This window comes from Bos javanicus, chromosome 3 (assembly GCF_032452875.1).
Source record: "Bos javanicus breed banteng chromosome 3, ARS-OSU_banteng_1.0, whole genome shotgun sequence".
Lineage (NCBI taxonomy): Eukaryota > Metazoa > Chordata > Mammalia > Artiodactyla > Bovidae > Bos > Bos javanicus.
In genome coordinates this window covers 20990009-21005982 of record NC_083870.1, presented here as the reverse complement: position 1 = coordinate 21005982, position 15974 = coordinate 20990009, and the positions used below count along the sequence as shown (strand labels likewise).

Genomic DNA, 15974 nt, shown 5'->3' with positions numbered 1-15974 from the left:
GTCTCTGTGGCGCAATCGGTTAGCGCGTTCGGCTGTTAACCGAAAGGTTGGTGGTTCGAGCCCACCCAGGGACGCCCCGTCCTTCTATTTTAGGACCTAACCTAAGGATTTGCGGTTATTTCTGCGTTGTACATTCTTTTTTGAAAATTTGGAACTAGGACTCCTTTACCCTTCTTGTCACCTATATCTTCTCAACAGGCTAACCTAAGACATGATTATCGCTGATTCTTACAAAAGAATGTTGGCTCTAGAGGAAAACAGGTAGGTCACTTGGAAACCAGGATCGAAAGAACAGAGTCGTTTCATCGTTGCCCTCCGGGTTCCTTTCAACGGTGAGGTTCCGTCCATTGTTTGTATTGGTATTTATTAACCCCTTGCTGGATGGCATCACTGACTCGATTGACGTGAGTCTGGGTGAACTCCGGGAGTTGGTGATGGACAAGGAGGCCTGGCGTGCTGCGATTCATGGGGTCGCAAAGAGTTGGACACGACTGAGCGACTGAACTGAACTGAACTTACATATACCTTTAAAATCAATTCCTTTGTTATTTTGCAGTTCCTTGGTGGTCTAGTGGCTAGGATTTGGCGCTTTCACCGCCGCGGCCTGGGTTCGATTCCCGGTCAGGGAAGATGTGTCTTTCTTTTTTTTTTTTTTTTTTTTGCAGCTTTGCAGGTGGCACTAGTAGTCAAGAACCCGCCTGCCTACGCAGGAGACATAAGAGACGCGAGTTCCATCGTCGCGAAGATCCTCCGGAGAAGGGCATGGCAGCCCACTATAGAATTCTTGCCTGAAGAATCCCATGGACAGAAGAACCTGGTGGGCCAGTCCACAGGGGTGCAAAGAGTCAGACATTGCTGAAGCGACTCAGCAGCACGAATTTAAGTTTAAATTAAATATAAAGACGTTCATTATTCATAGCTTGGAATGTTGCCATTTTACTCATTTGGAGCTATTGTATAAAGACATATTCTTTGTGCCACCTTTACCCACACATTTTATGTTTTTATCAATTCCTGTAAAGGTGAAGAAAGCAGTGTAGCTCTGCAGTTGTTGTTCAGTCACTAAGTCAGGTCTGACTCTTTATGACTCCATGGACTGCAGCATGCCAGGTTTCCCTGTCCTTCACTATCTTCAGGAGTTTGCTCAAATTTATGTCCATTGAATCAATCATACTATCTAGCCATCTCATCCTCTATTGCCCTCTTCTCCTGTCTTCAATCTTTCCCAGCATCAGGGTCTTTTCCAATGAGTTGACTCTTCACATTAGGTAACCAAAGGATTGGACCTTCAGCTTTAGCATCTGTCCTTCAAATGAATATTCAGGATTGATTTCCTTTAGGATTGACTGGTTTGGTCTCCTTGCAGTCCAAGGCACTCTCAAGAGTCTTCTCCAATACCACAGATCAAAAGCATCAATTCTTTGGTGCTCAGCCTTCTCTATGGTCCAATTCTCACATCAGTACACAACTATTGGAAAAACCATAGCTTTGACTATATGGACCTTTATCATCTTTTAGGCTTTTAAATAGTTCAGCTGGAATTCCATTGCCTCCACTAGCTTTGTTCTTAGTGATGCTTCCTAAGGCCCACATGACTTCACTCTCCAAGATCTCTGGCTCTAGGTGAGTGACTGCGCCACTGTGGTTATCCTGGTCATTAAGACCTTTTTTGTATAGTTCTTCTGTGTTTTCTTGCCACCTCTTCTTATTCTCTTTTGCTTCTTCTGTTAGATCCTTACTGTTTCTGTCTTTTATCATGCCCATCCTTACAAGAAATGTTCCCTTGATCTCTCCATTTTTCTTGAAGAGATCTCTGGTCTTTCCCACTCTATTTTTTCCTTCTAGTTCTTTGCATTGTTCACTTAAAAAGGCTTTCTTATCTCTCCTTGCTATATTATCTGGAACTGCATTCAGATGGGTATATCTTTCCCTTTCTCCTTTTCCTTTTACTTCTCTTCTTTCCTCAGCTATTTGTAAAGCCTCCTCAGACAACCATTTTGCCTTCTTGCATTTCTTTTTCTTTGAGATTCTCCTTTCTATAGGAGGCAGTTTTGGTCACTGCCTCCTATACAATATGACAAACTCCTATCCATAGTTTTTCAGGCACTCTGTCTATCAGATCTAACCCCTTGAATCTATTCGTCACCTCCACTGTGTAATCATAAGGGATTTGATTTAGGTCATACTTGAGTGGCCTAGTGGTTTTCCCTATTTTCATCAAGTTAAGCCTGAATTTTGCAGTAAGGAGCTGATGATCTAAGCCACAGTCAGCGCTGCGCCTTGTTTATGCTGATTGTATATTGCTTCTCCATCTTCAGCTGCAAAGAATATAATCAATCTAATTTCAGAATTGACCATTTGGTCATGTCCTTGACTAGAGTCATCTCTTGTGTTCTTGGAAAAGGGTCTTTGCCATGACCAGTGTGTTCTCTTGATATAACTGTTAGCCTTTGTTCTGCTTTTTTAGTTTATTAAGGAACCTCCATTCTGTTCTCCTAAGTGGCTATACCAATTTACATTCCTACCAAGAGTGTAGGAGGGGGCCCACTCCACTTATTATCACTCAGTTCTAACCAAGGGTATCGCTACAACAATTCTAAACCCAGTGGAACAATGGCACATACAAAGATGACTAGGAACTTCAGCATACTGAAGTTAGGGATTTCTGGTACCATACCACTTTCTTGTGTCCACATATACAAATTAAAAAACACTTCTTACTTCCTCCTGCCCACATATTAATCAGGCATTTATTTTTTTCAGTAAAAACAAAGCAAGACTTAGACTACCTTGGAGGCCTCAGTTTTCTGTCCCACTTGCCTCACCATTCCTCTGCTTCCTCTCATTAGATTTTCATTTATTTGTGCCGTCCTACAGCTTTTCCTTCTTCAAACCCCAGGCCCCCTCTCTCAGGAACAGAGGTAAATGTAGAATTGTAGTATTGTTGACATTACAGACTTGTTCCCTGAATAGAAGTCAACTCAAAGAAGAGCATTTTTTTGTCCATTCCAGGATTTTTTTTGTTAAAAAAAAAAGAGCTTAGAAAAGTAACACTTAAATATTTGTTTTTCCGACAAAGAGAAATTTGAAGTAACACTGCTGGCATCTGGGTATTAAGCTAAATGGAAGCTTTTATATTCACCATGGTGCTGAGGAGAAATGACAGTCAAAACTGGTTGGAAAGAGGCTTCTGAGTCCATAAGACATGTCACTTCCACTAAAGGGAAGTAATGTTTCCACCTCTCCATTTGTAGTTGGAATATGCAGAAGCTTTTATTCTGAAGGAGGTAAGGAGCAAGTTGTGGGAGGGCAATTGACTCAGTCTGGTCTTGAAATCATTTAACTAACAGGTGTTCTCGTGAGCCCCCAAATTGTTCTGTGACATGACTTCCTCAGTCATGTCTCCAATGTCTGAAACCTCCTGAGACCTCCAGAGCTAGAGTGGTTTGAAAGAGCAAAAGATGAAAGAAACACTAGCCTAGGTTCTCATAAGCACATTCCAGAGTGTGGTGCGAAGACTTCCAGTCCCTTGGGCTATCAACTAAGTGGGTTTGGAGCATGAACCTACTTGGAATCAAAGCTTCCTATTGAGTCTTTTCAGGTAGATTCTCTACATGGTTGACTTTTGCTGTCATTTCAGCAGTGATCTCATCCTCTTTGCCCTTATCATTTAAATCAAATAACAAAAAGCCCTAATTAGTAGTGTTGGTGGACATAAAAGAAATATTTTCATCCAAAGCTCTGGGAATTAAAGGTAAAATTGGCTCTCAAAGTAGTTTTCTTATGTTGGCGGAATTTAGTTCTTTGTAACTGTGTATCCTTGGAAGGCTGATTGGTGTGCCCCAAACCTGTTTCCAACTCTTGCTTAGTTCAGTGAGCTTAGATCTATCTCCAGGGTTCCTTTGGGATCCAAGATGTCTTTATATTTCTTGTATTTTCAAACAAAACCTTTCTGAAAAGAGTACATCAGTGTCTTTCCAAAAGAGAGATGATTCTACCCAGTTTTTGAATGAACATTTTTCACATTGAGGCAACCGGTCCATTGTAGCGCCCCACCCTCTCCTGAATTCAGTGCTCCAAATTCAGACTATGTGATATCCAAAATTCAGCTGCATCATATACCAGGAGCAATATTTCCAGAAAGAATTAAGACAGTGCTTCAGTGGAAGGAGAGCATAGGGTTCTGTTTGGGGCCTGTATTGCCTTTCCCTGGAAGCAAAGACCCAGGATTTTCACATCTGGATTAGCATCCCACATCTCAGTCAGGAGTCAGAATCTCAAATCTCCTGATTTGAAAACAGAATACCAGTTGAAAGTTTTCACCCCTTGAATCTGAGAGCTCCTGGATGCTGCCTGCAGGAGTTAGGGCACATGCACAGATTAGAGGGTGAGAGACCTCTGTGCAAGCCAAGATCAGTGGGACTCCTCCCCTCCGCCACCCTTTATTCCCCTTCATTTCATTGCTCTGCCAGCTCATTTCTCTTAAGCTTCGGTGTTTCTTTCTTGCTTTTCCTCAGAAATGGGAGATCCCTCTGGCTCTTGTCACTTTCCTTTGTTCTGTTTCATCAGATTCCAAGTCTTATAGTCTAACCAGGTCTTCATGTTTTAAACAGTTCCATAGCCAAGCCTGAAGGTCTCAGAGCATTTGGCTGTTTTAAAATGGTCAATCTCTTATCCAAGTCAGCTCTTGATTACATGCTTGAATTGAACAAAAGACCAGCCATGAGGCCAAGTGTGAACTATTCACATCACTGGGCTACCACCTAGTGGGGGACCAAGGTCCAGAAAATACAGACAGTCATGGTGACTATACTTCTTTTGACTTTAGGTTCTTTATTCCCTTAGATGGCTCTTGTTGCCCTAATGGCCTGGGAGCAAGTGACGAGAATGAAGACAGAAAACGAAATCTGGTGCAATGGGTCAGGGGACCTGCAGCCTCTATTGGACTGAGGTGCAGAGTCCACTCTGAGTCCAGCTTTTGGTCCTAATTGCAGACTACAAGACTTTCTCAGATCTTATTTTTCTCAAGACACATGCTGTGTTAATCATGTACCCCTAAATGTCATGGACTACACTGACATAGTCCAGATCTCCTTGTGTTTACCCCAGGCTGTTCCCTTCTGGGCTAGTCTTTGGAACAACTAGCAAGTGCATAGGCAGCGTTCTGGAGAAGGAAATGGCAACCTACTCCAGTGTTCTTGCCTAGAGAATCCTGTGGACGGAGGAGCCTGGTGAGCTGCTGTCCATAGGGTCGCACAGAGTCAGACACGACCAAAGTGACTTAGCAGCAGCAGCAGCAGCAGCAGCAGCAGCAGGCAGCGTTCATGCCTGATGCCATACCAGTGTTCCAAGGTCCATGCTTTCATGATCCCAGTCATACTCCCTTCTGGGTCTGGCCTTGGGGTTTGTAACAAGGAGATTATTCTTAAGTAAAACATGAAAGATAATTATTAACATGATTTCTTAATATATGCTGTTTCTCCAGATGCTATTTCTGTGGAATTTCTCAAGGCCATGAAAGTATATTATTAGGAATTCCCATTACAGGTTCTTCTTATAGGAAAGTATCTCAGATGGAAAGCAGGTAGAAACTGCTTTTGTGAAAGACTTTCACGTATCCTTTTTTTTTCAATGTCTATGGAAGGGCAAGAAAAAACCCCATCAAGTGGGTCTCTGGATTCCTCTGGAATCCTGGTTGTAGAAGCTTGATCACTAACCCATGTTGGAGAGAAGCACAGTTGAATATGAACCACAAATCAAGATACCTCAGACTGGAGCCAGGACCATTCAAGACCAGGACAGGACAGGGCCAAGCACCGTTGTTTCTTGGGTTGTTAAAGCATGGGTTCAGTAAGTAAGTGTTAAGTAATCTAAATATATGAAAATCCTTTAGCAATTCCAGGGTGGTTTTAGAGTAGAACAATGTTGTGTACTGCCAGATTCTTAAAAAAGACATTCCCAAAATATTTTTTAAAAATTAATGAGATTATCTTAAAAAAAAAAAAAAAAGACTAAGCACCATCATTACAAGGCGGCCATTTACCTGACAACAGTGATTCAGACAGCTCTGGAAAGCTCTTGAGAATTATCCCCTACTTTTGAGGAGATAATTTACCACTTGCTCCCTTCATCCTCCCACCACAGGAAAGTCTTCACTTTTTTGTGGCGTCAGAAGCATTTACAATATTGGTAGGAATTAAAATGGTGCATCCACTATGGAAAAAGTGTAGAGATTCCTTTAAAAATTAATAATAAAACAGCCATATGATCCAGCTATTCCACTTCTGGGTTTTTACCTAGAAAATACAAAACCACTAATTGGAATAGATATATACACCCATATGTACATCACAGCATGGTTTATAATAGTCAAAATATAGAAACAACTCGTGTCTATCAACAGATGAATGGATAAAGAAGACGTGGCATACATACACAATGCAGTACTGCTGCTGCTGCTGCTAAGTCGCTTCAGTCATGTCCAACTCTGTGTGACCCCATAGACGGCAGCCCACTAGGCTCCGCGGTCCATGGGATTCTCCAGGCAAGAACACTGGAGTGGATTGCCATTTCCTTCTCCAGGGGAACTTTCCCACCCAGGGGTCAAACCTAGGTCTCCCACATTGCAGGCAGATTCTTTACTGTCTGAGGCATCGGGGAAGTGAAGAATATATTCTATTAATACACTTGTAAAATTTTATAGGTTTCAAACTTTTTTTTTCTTTTTCTTTTTAAAGGAGTAATTGGTGCTCAGTATTTCTTTTTAAAGGAGTAGTTGGTGCTCAGGTCCCAAGTTCTCTTTAGATGGACACTCAAAGTGAGATTCTGGGTTCCTGAAATGAAGGGAGGAGTGGAGGTGAAGGGCTGTCCAGGCTGCTCCTCACATTTCTCCCTACCACTCTGGGAGATGCCCTGGACTTGTGGCCCAGTCTCACTGACTTAAGGATTCAATGCAGAGATTTTACTGCACGGGGACACTGGGGTGCATCACACTTGTGGAAAATGAAAGTGTTCGTCGCGGACTGTAGCAGGCCAGGCCCTTCTGTCCTTGAAAATTTCCAAGTCAGAATATTGGAGTGGGTTGCCATTCCCGGCTCGAGGGTATCTTTCTGACCTAGGGATACGAACTCAGGTCTCCCGCATTGCCGGCAGATTCTTTAGGTCTGAGCCACAGGGAGTAAGTGAAAACTCTGTACGCGGAGATGAAAGCAAAAGAGACACTTTCCCTGACCGGGAATCGAACCCGGGCCGCGGCGGTGAAAGCGCCGAATCCTAGCCACTAGACCACCAGGGAACTACGTGCTACGGCACGTAGCACGGCACCTCGTAAGTTACAACAGGAAACCTGCAGAGTGTGTGGTGTCCCTCGCCCTCCTATTCTGAGTCCTGCACCCCCCTCCAAGGAATTGTACCCAAAGAACGTTCCTTCCCTGCTTTCTCCAAATGAGGAGCTCCACACCAAAGGCCGAGCGCTCTGCGTGACAGTGGACGCTCCCGCGAGGTTCACCTGATCCTCACGTCCCCACGACTTGCCCAGTCCCGGCGCACCTCACAACTGCCCTGGAGATGCGCCTTTTCCCGGCGAGCGAGCGTGGAGAGCAGGTCGCCGGGGCGGGGACAGGAGAGGCGGGAGGGCAGCCGCGCGGGTGAGACCTCGGGATCCCCAACGACACGAAAGACTCCTGGCGGGTGCAGGAACCGGGAGGGCTGGATGGAAAACGCTTGCGAACAAGGCTCCGCTCCCAGACTTGGATTCTGTCCGGTCTTCCCCCACGACCTGCTGCCCTGCGGTTCTCCCGCCTTGGATGACGCAGTCTCTAGCTCCCTGGGCTCAGACCTCCAGTTGTCCCTGACGCCGCGCTTTCCTCAGACCCACATCCAATCAGTCAGGACTTGGCGTTTGCTTCTCGGTCCGTGTTTACTTCGGCCAACACAGTCCCAGTCCCTCCATTCCGCGACTCTGGACTTGGGCAAACGACTCTCCCGAGAAAGGTGGTCCCTCTTTCCCCCTCCTCTGTCGGGGAAAGAACCACCGCCCCCTCGTCCAGTCTACGTGGAAGGGCAGCGCGCTGGACCCGACTGAAAGACCGCGAATCCGCTCCTCTGGCTGGACGTGAGAGGTGAAAACTAGGACCTGGATAGGAGGAAAGCAGGGGAATTTCATGTAACGTCCTGATCTAAAGCAATTTTCAAGTCCGCCTCTGGGGACTCAGGCTCCAGCGCTGGTGAGGGTGCTGCCACGCGGTCGTACCCTCGACCGCACTCGGAGTCCACGCGGAACCAGGCGGAGCCCCGCGGCCTGGGGGCCGGTGCGCACGCGGCCCGCGCCTCCCTCAGTGTCTGACCCCTGAACCTCAGACCTGAAGGAAACGCGGTGACCCCCGCACTAAGAAGAAAAACCACTGCGGGAGAAAACGCACATGCATCCCCAAGCTTGTTACCCTTTACTTCTAAAGGAAACCAGAGGCAGACAGACACACAGACAACACTGTATTATGTTTTTCATAAAAAAGAAACTGCCTGCTGTGAGGTGAATACGGAAACCCCTCCAGACACCAGCTTTCTGGGAAAATTGCCTTGACCTCTGCCGTCCTAGGTTAAAATTCTTACTTCATGACCTGTTGAACTGGAAAATTATAAAAGGCGTTTCGGGTATTGTAAAGGGTAAAACAAAACGTTTCTCAAGAAGAATCTCAAATACAATGAGGGCGGAATAACGACCTTGAGATCTGTGTGGACCGAGCCTGGCTCCCCCGCGGCTTTATGCGGGGCCTGGTCTGCAAGCGAATTCAATACAGGCAGGGAAGTAAGCCTCCGCCCGCGTTGATGCTCGCTATTTTCAAACAGACAAAAGACCTGAGCCTTCAGCTTTTGCTGCTCTTCATGCTAAACGTGAAAGCGTGGTGAAAGTCTTGGACTTGAACTATATTGGACAACTAGAATAAGCCACAGCGGCAGGAACCTGAGGAACCCCGTTTGCCGCGGACGTCGAGGGAGAAGCCAAAAGGCTGCAAGGCAAGAGCGCGCGGATCAAGCGCTTGGGAGCAGAGGGGAGGGCCGGGCCTCGGGTTCCCGGGTGAATTCGAAACACCACTCATTTCCGAGAGCCAAGGGCTTTGACCGACCGCCTGTGCTGTACACAGCCGGAGAGGGCCGGCGTCTACACTGAAGGGTGTCCAGGGTGCTTGCGGCTCAGACGCGCCCATCACTCCCAGCTCCTGCGGCTTCTGGGAGATGGGGATTTAGTGGAGCGATCCCTGGTCTCTGGCGCTAGGCTGAGGAACTGGAGACTCAGTTGGACGTGGGAGCCCCAGGGACCTCGCTTCGGGGAGGTGAGGAACCCTAACCCTAAGGAAGGCCTCTCGGGAGCCGCAATCTACGTGCTTCTTCAGAGATCGAAGGTGCTCCCAGGATCCTTTTTCTTTAAAAATTTTTGGTGGGCCAGTCTTGGCGACAAGTTCATTTCTTGGAGCTGTCATTAGGCATTGGTACTCAGGAGGTTTCCGTAGTGTGGTGGTTACCACGTTCGACTAACACGCGAAAGGTTTCCCGGGCGGAAACAGGTTCCTTACCCCACCCCCCCGCCCCGAACTCCTGGTTTTTTTTTTAAAAACTGGGGCAAGTGTGATGGGTTATGGCAGAATGTATAGCTGCGTTTTTCTCCCCCAAACCAGGAGAAGTTCTCTTACTACTGTAAGCCAACTCAGCACTTGGAACCAGGCCTCCTTTCTTTGCTCTGAGTAAGCTCTTTAGGGGCCAGGCCACAGACATTCCAAGGAGGACACAGGAGAAGGCTTGCCTTCAGGTTATCTTTCCATCTGAAAATCCCCACACCTTCTCTTCAGGGGCCTAAATCTCCTCTACATGTTGACAGGGATCATGTCTCAGAAAACCAAGAAATGCATCCCTGTGAAGCAAACTTGGCTTTCCTCACCCCAGCACACTTGTGAAACAATTTGGTTTTCACTACAGAAAAATAGAGAACGAATTCAACTCTGCATGGGGCTCAAACCAAAGACACAAGGATGAAGAATTTCATGCTTCACAAATTGAGCTGGTTGGGGAGGAAAAGGAGCGGGTACACATGCTTTTAACCAGGAGAGGTGCCCCGCAGTCAGGTCAGGAAATAGGAAATAGATGGATCTGCTCATCACCCACTGAGAACCAAGTCTGCCCCTGATTCATAAGGCAACTGAGGCAAAGAGACCATCACATTGGCTCCCCCAGCACACAGTGCTAAAACTAGAGTAGGATGGAACCCACCTTGTGGCCTGGCTTCTGAGCCCAAAGCCTCACTCAGGAGGGAGAGGGTGGTGAAGGGTGATGAGCAGTGAGGCAAAGGCTGGGAGCCTTGCACAGCTGCTTTCAGCCCTCGGGGCTGAGAATCACCTTTTTTTCTGCTCTCTGCATCTCTGAAATCTAATCTTTTCTGGGGTAGACTGCCTGTTGTTGTTGTTCAGTTGCCCAGTTGCAGCTCCTTGGAAGGAAAGTTATGACCCATCTAGACAGCATATTAAAAAGCAGAGACATTACTTTGTCAACAAAGGTCCGTCTAGTCAAGGCTATGGTTTTTCCAGTGGTCATGTATGGATTTGAGAGTTGGACTATAAACAAAGCTGAGCACCAAAGAATTGATGCTTTTGAACTGTGGTGTTGGAGAAGACTCTTGAGGGTCACTTGGACTGCAAAGAGATCCAACCAGTCCATCCTAAAGGAGATCAGTCCTGGGTGTTCATTGGAGGGACTGATGTTGAAGCTGAAACTCCAATACTTTGGCCACCTGGTGCAAAGAACTGACTCATTTGAAGAGACCCTGATGCTAGGAAAGATTGAAGGCAGGAGGAGAAGGGGATGACAGAGGATGAGATGGTTGGATGGCATCACCGACTCAATGGACATAGGCTTGAGTGAACTCCGGGAGTTGGTGATGGACAAGGAGGCCTGGCGTGCTGTGGTTTATCGGGTTGCAAAGAGTCAGACACGACTGAGCGACTGAACTGAACACAAACATAAATGCAAATTATGAAAATTAAGGCTGATTGTTGAAGAGATAAATCTTCATCTTATAGTTACTAGAAGAATAACAATAACAAAAACAGATAGGAGTAGAAATTATCTAGAAAAGCAGAAATTTTAAAGTTAGAAATAAATATACAGAAGAGAAAATATAAATGGTTGACTTTGAAAAGACTACTAAAGCTGGTAAAACTGTTAAGAGAGAAAAAGGAAGTCATTGCTACTAAACTTGTAGACATAAGGGAACAATAAGTGAATCTCTTAAACACAAATATTTTAGAGGAACTGAATCATTTGTCCTAATAATGATTTTTTTTTGGGGGGGGGGATGAACTAGTCTGCAAGCACTGAATTTTTTCAAGTCAGAATTTAAAAATCTTCCTGCAAAGAAAGCTCCAGGACTAAAAAATGTTCATTAGAAGAAATGGCTCCTGAGCAAAGAAATTCCAAAAGAATTAAAAGATGCCGCATTTTCTCCAATTTATTGTATGAGTTTAGACTAAAGCCAAACTCTCCAAAAAATATAGTGTAAAAAACAGAAGTTATAGGACTGTCATTGCTGAATATAGCTGTAATTTAAAAATACTGAATCAAGAAATATGTTACAAAAGTATGTGAAAATAAAGAAAAATAAGAAAAAAAAGTATGTGGAAAGTGTTAAATATCGAACCAAATAATATAGTAGTAATGTATGTAAGAAGTAGTCACTTAGTCCTGTCCAACTCTTTGGGATCCAATGGGATATATAGCCGCTCTATTCATCGAACTCCCTAGAAAAGAACACTAGGACAGGAAGAAGGGAGCAAGGAGTTCCTCCTGACCAAGAGATTGAACCGAGGTCTCTTGTATTGCAGGCAATTTTTTTACCATTTGAATCACCAAGAAAACTCATTGAATGCTATGACAAGATTGGTCTTATCTTGGAAAATAACTGAAGCTCTTTAATAAATAAATTAATCTAATTAGCCACATTAACTATGTAGAGGAAGAAAATAATAATTACTACACAGAATATGGGGTTCCAAAATCACTGTGGACAGTGATTGCAGCAACAAAATTAAAAGACACTTGCTCCTTGGAAGGAAAGCTATGACAAACCTAGACAGCGTATTAAAAGGCAGACACATCACTTTACTGACAAAGGTATAGTCAAAGCTATGGTTTTTCCAGTAGTCATGCAGGGATGTGAGAGTTGGACCATAATGAAGGCTGAGGGTGAAGAACTGAGGCCTTGGGATTGTGGTGTTGGAGAAGACTCTTGAGAGTCCCTTGTACAGCAAGGAGGTCAAACCAATCAATCCTACAGGAAATCAACTCTGAATTGGAAGGACTGATGCTGAAGTTGAAGGTCCAATACTTTGGGCACCCGATGCAAACAGCCGACTTGCAGGAAAAGACTCTGATGCTGGGAAAGATTGAAGGCAGGAGGAGAAGGGGAGAACATAGGATGAGACGGTTGGATGGCCTCACCGAATTCAATGGACATGAACCTAGGCAAACTCGGAGAGAGAGTGAAGGACAGGGAAGCCTGGCGTGCTGCAGTCCATGGGGTCGCAAAGAGTCGGACACGACTTAGTAACTGAACAACTATATATATAGTACTGTTGACGTATTTCCAGGTACATTAGATCCTTCCTGGAACACCGATGTGCTCACAGGACACGCAGGGGCAGAGGTGGCTGACGATGTTAAATTCATCACAGCGTCCGGCTCACAGACTCAGAGACATCTTGCCACTACTGGGCAAGACCCCGTCTTCGCATCTCCACTCCTGTCGGAGCGATTCCTCCCCTCCGGCTTCTCTCTACCTTCGGCCGCTGACGCCTCCCCGGACACTGGGGGGTCGAGCGGGACCGCAGCTGCTGTCTTGATTCTCGCTCCCTGGTGGGTTGTGGCCCATTCATCAGCCCATGCTCCAGAGTGTGAATCAGCGACCTGATGGCTCTTTGGGTTGCTAAGACCTTCTGGGAAAAAAACTGAAAAGCAACAAGTCCAAATATTCTAAATCAAAGGTCCACAGAAACACATTGAAAGGTAGGAACCCACCAGCGAGGTGGTTGCTGCGCTGCCAGCCACCAAATGCTGCTCCATATACCCAAATAGCTCAGAGCTTTGCAAAGCCCCAGTTGACATCATCTCCTTACAGTCTTCTGTTCAGAACCACCTCGAGGTTTTCAGTTCTCCTTTTCCTGCTCCTGGTGGCCAGAACCGCGTAGTATTCTGACCTGACTGTGCACTAGGCAAAACAAGGAGGAAGTGAGAAAAGTACTTGGGCGCTATGCATTGGCCGGGAATCGAACCCGGGTCTCCCGCGTGGGAGGCGAGAATTCTACCACTGAACCACCAATGCTTTGCCACAAGCAACATTTTGACAACTCTCCAGAAAGAATCTCTACAATAACCAATCTCCTGGTGGTGGGGAAACAAGACTTCCCAGATAGGTGTTGTCTTTGGAAGATAGAACTCACAGACTGAAAGGCAATCAAAGCAAAGGCTTGCAAAAGAGATGGACAATCAGGCAATAGCATGCGGTGGGGACAACCAAATGAAAATATAGAAATATTGGTTTTGTTCACTCACATTACAGCTCTGATAAAGGCTCTTTCCAATCACAGAACAGACCCTTGCAGAAAAACATCGGAGATTCATCCAGATCCCTTGTTTATAACCCTAGACTTTCAACTGTCAACCTTAAATTTTACCTAAAAGAGTCTATTTAATGGTCTTAAAGAGTCTGAGAAAATGGTCTAACTTGCCAAAATAGGCAAGTGAAAAATATTTTTAATTAAACATTTTATTTTTAAGACTTCAAAATATACAAGTTCAAAGGTTACTTTCCATTTACAGTTGTTACTAAATACTGGCTATATTCATCATGTTGGCTCCTTGAGCCTATCTTACATCTCATAGTCTGAACCTTCCACACTCCCAACCTTATGTTGCCCCCCTACTCACTGATAACCATTAGTTTGTTCTTTTTATCTTTTTGTTGTTGTTATATTTACTAGTTTGTTGTGTTTTTTAGATTCCACCTATAAGTGATACCATACAGTATTTGTCTTTCTCTGTCTGACTAGTTTCACTCAGCTTAATGCCCTCCAAGTCCATCCATGAACAGCAAATGGCAAAATTTTGTTCTTTCTTATGGCAGAGTGGTATTCATTTGCCTCACTGTATCCTGAGTGACCTTGCACAGCCCAAATCTGAACATGCCTGTTGCCTAAAGCCACCCAGTGTCCCCATATTCCTTCACTAAAATGTCTTATTACCTCTAGGACATGTACTCTGCTTCTCCCCATCCTTATCATCGAGATACCTCTTGCCAATTCCCAAGTCCAGCAACAGTGAAGTAACTTGATGTTTCAGGAACTCTTTCCCTTTCAGGGACTTGCTTCTCTCTACAGGGGGGCCTTTCACAACACCCTCTTCATTCTTCAAACTCATCCTCATTCTTCAGGTCTCAGTTCAGAAGTTTCCCCTGGAGAGACTTTCCTGACTGCCGGAATTGAATGTGTGATGTGTCCACTTTGCTTTTGACATTGTGTTCTAACAAAATCACATTTTACTTGACTCTGTCTTCCAAAGACATATTTTCATAAAAAAGATTTATATTTCCCAGAAAAACCAAGACTATGTATGTAAATAAAATATTTTCAAAAGATAGGATAGTGCCTAGCATAGTTTATAGTCTAGAGTTGTTAAACAAGGAAAGAGAGGAGCAAATAAAGGAAAGTTTCTCTCTCACACACACACACTAACAGATAAAGAAAAAATAAATTTAGCAAGATAGGCAGAATGATTAGTCTGCAAAGCATCAGAACTGCAGCATAACAACTGAAAAAGGTGGAGAATAAAATGATCAAAAATAAAGTTTTGCTTGAGTGTAATGTGCTACAAAGATCTTGAGTGGATCTTCAGAGTTGAAAACAACTCAAGAACTGGGAAGGAGAGGGGAAAGGTATGGTGTGGTGTGATGAAGGGAATAAACCTTGGTGCGAAAGCTTCACTTATACTTCTGTGTAGGTCTCTGTAAGACACCAGAATTTGAAAACTGGCCATTTTGATCCTTGGGCTTTTCTAAGGACTTAAAAGAGATGCTCAGGAGGAGAGAAACTCTGGGGCTCTGCAGTGATTGTGCATGGATTAGTGCTTGGCCTATACCAGGCTAATTGTTAAAAAAAAAAAAGAATAAAAAAGGGATAATTTGAAAATCAGACAAGGCAAAGGGCAAAAGAAATTTATATTAGACAGAAGAGTAGCAATCCAGCATCTACCCAGAATCAAATGCAATCATTCTTCTCTGCATATCCTCCTTGAGTGACCAAAGAGGGTGGGGCTAAAGGGAAATCTTGGAGTGAAATTTGCATTTATTCTCCCTTTCGTAGGTCTCTCTCAAACACAAGAGCTTAAAAGCAAGGCCATTTGATTTTTGGCCTTTTTCAACAACTCAAAAGAGTATCTTATCTGGTTAATCATTAATTCTGAAGAGAATAGATTAAATTCACTTAGGTGTCCACTTTAATAAATTTTTGTTATAATTTATGTTACTGTTATTGAATCAGGAGACGAGGATATTAAATTTCTTTAAAAGTTTTTAAAAAAAGAAAGAAAGAAAAAGAACCTTAGGAGAAGAGAGGCTTAACTGTCATTCAGATCTTCTGAAGTAACTCAGGCACATCTCCAAATTTTGAGCCTCCCAAACTGTCTCTGGGTCCAGAATGCCTGTTTAGAGAAGAATTGGTGTTTGTCTCAAGAGTGAGGGGAAAGGGTTTGGAAGGCACCAAGGCGTGGGAGGGCAAAGAGAATGCATCCTAAGTGAGGAAATGAAGTCCAGTATTTTGATTTGAATTCCACATCTTGATGGTATTTCTTGACCTAAACCTCCTATACAAACTTCCGTTGGGTGTGCTTTTGGAGGCATTTCCAGTAAAGAGGCCTGTATAAACTGATCTTTTGAA

General features: G+C 44.4%; 4 non-coding genes across 4 annotated transcripts; 2 read left to right on the top strand and 2 right to left on the bottom strand.

The window, feature by feature from the left end:
- Window positions 1-74, top strand: TRNAN-GUU (transfer RNA asparagine (anticodon GUU)). Its single transcript has one exon. It is a non-coding gene; the product is annotated as a tRNA-Asn (tRNA).
- A 483-nt stretch (window positions 75-557) lies between these two features.
- Window positions 558-629, top strand: TRNAE-UUC (transfer RNA glutamic acid (anticodon UUC)). The gene has a single exon. It is a non-coding gene; the product is annotated as a tRNA-Glu (tRNA).
- Window positions 630-7222: 6593 nt separating this feature from the next.
- TRNAE-UUC (transfer RNA glutamic acid (anticodon UUC)) lies at window positions 7223-7294 on the bottom strand. The gene has a single exon. It is a non-coding gene; the product is annotated as a tRNA-Glu (tRNA).
- Window positions 7295-13295: 6001 nt separating this feature from the next.
- TRNAG-CCC (transfer RNA glycine (anticodon CCC)) lies at window positions 13296-13366 on the bottom strand. The gene has a single exon. It is a non-coding gene; the product is annotated as a tRNA-Gly (tRNA).
- Window positions 13367-15974: the final 2608 nt, after the last annotated feature.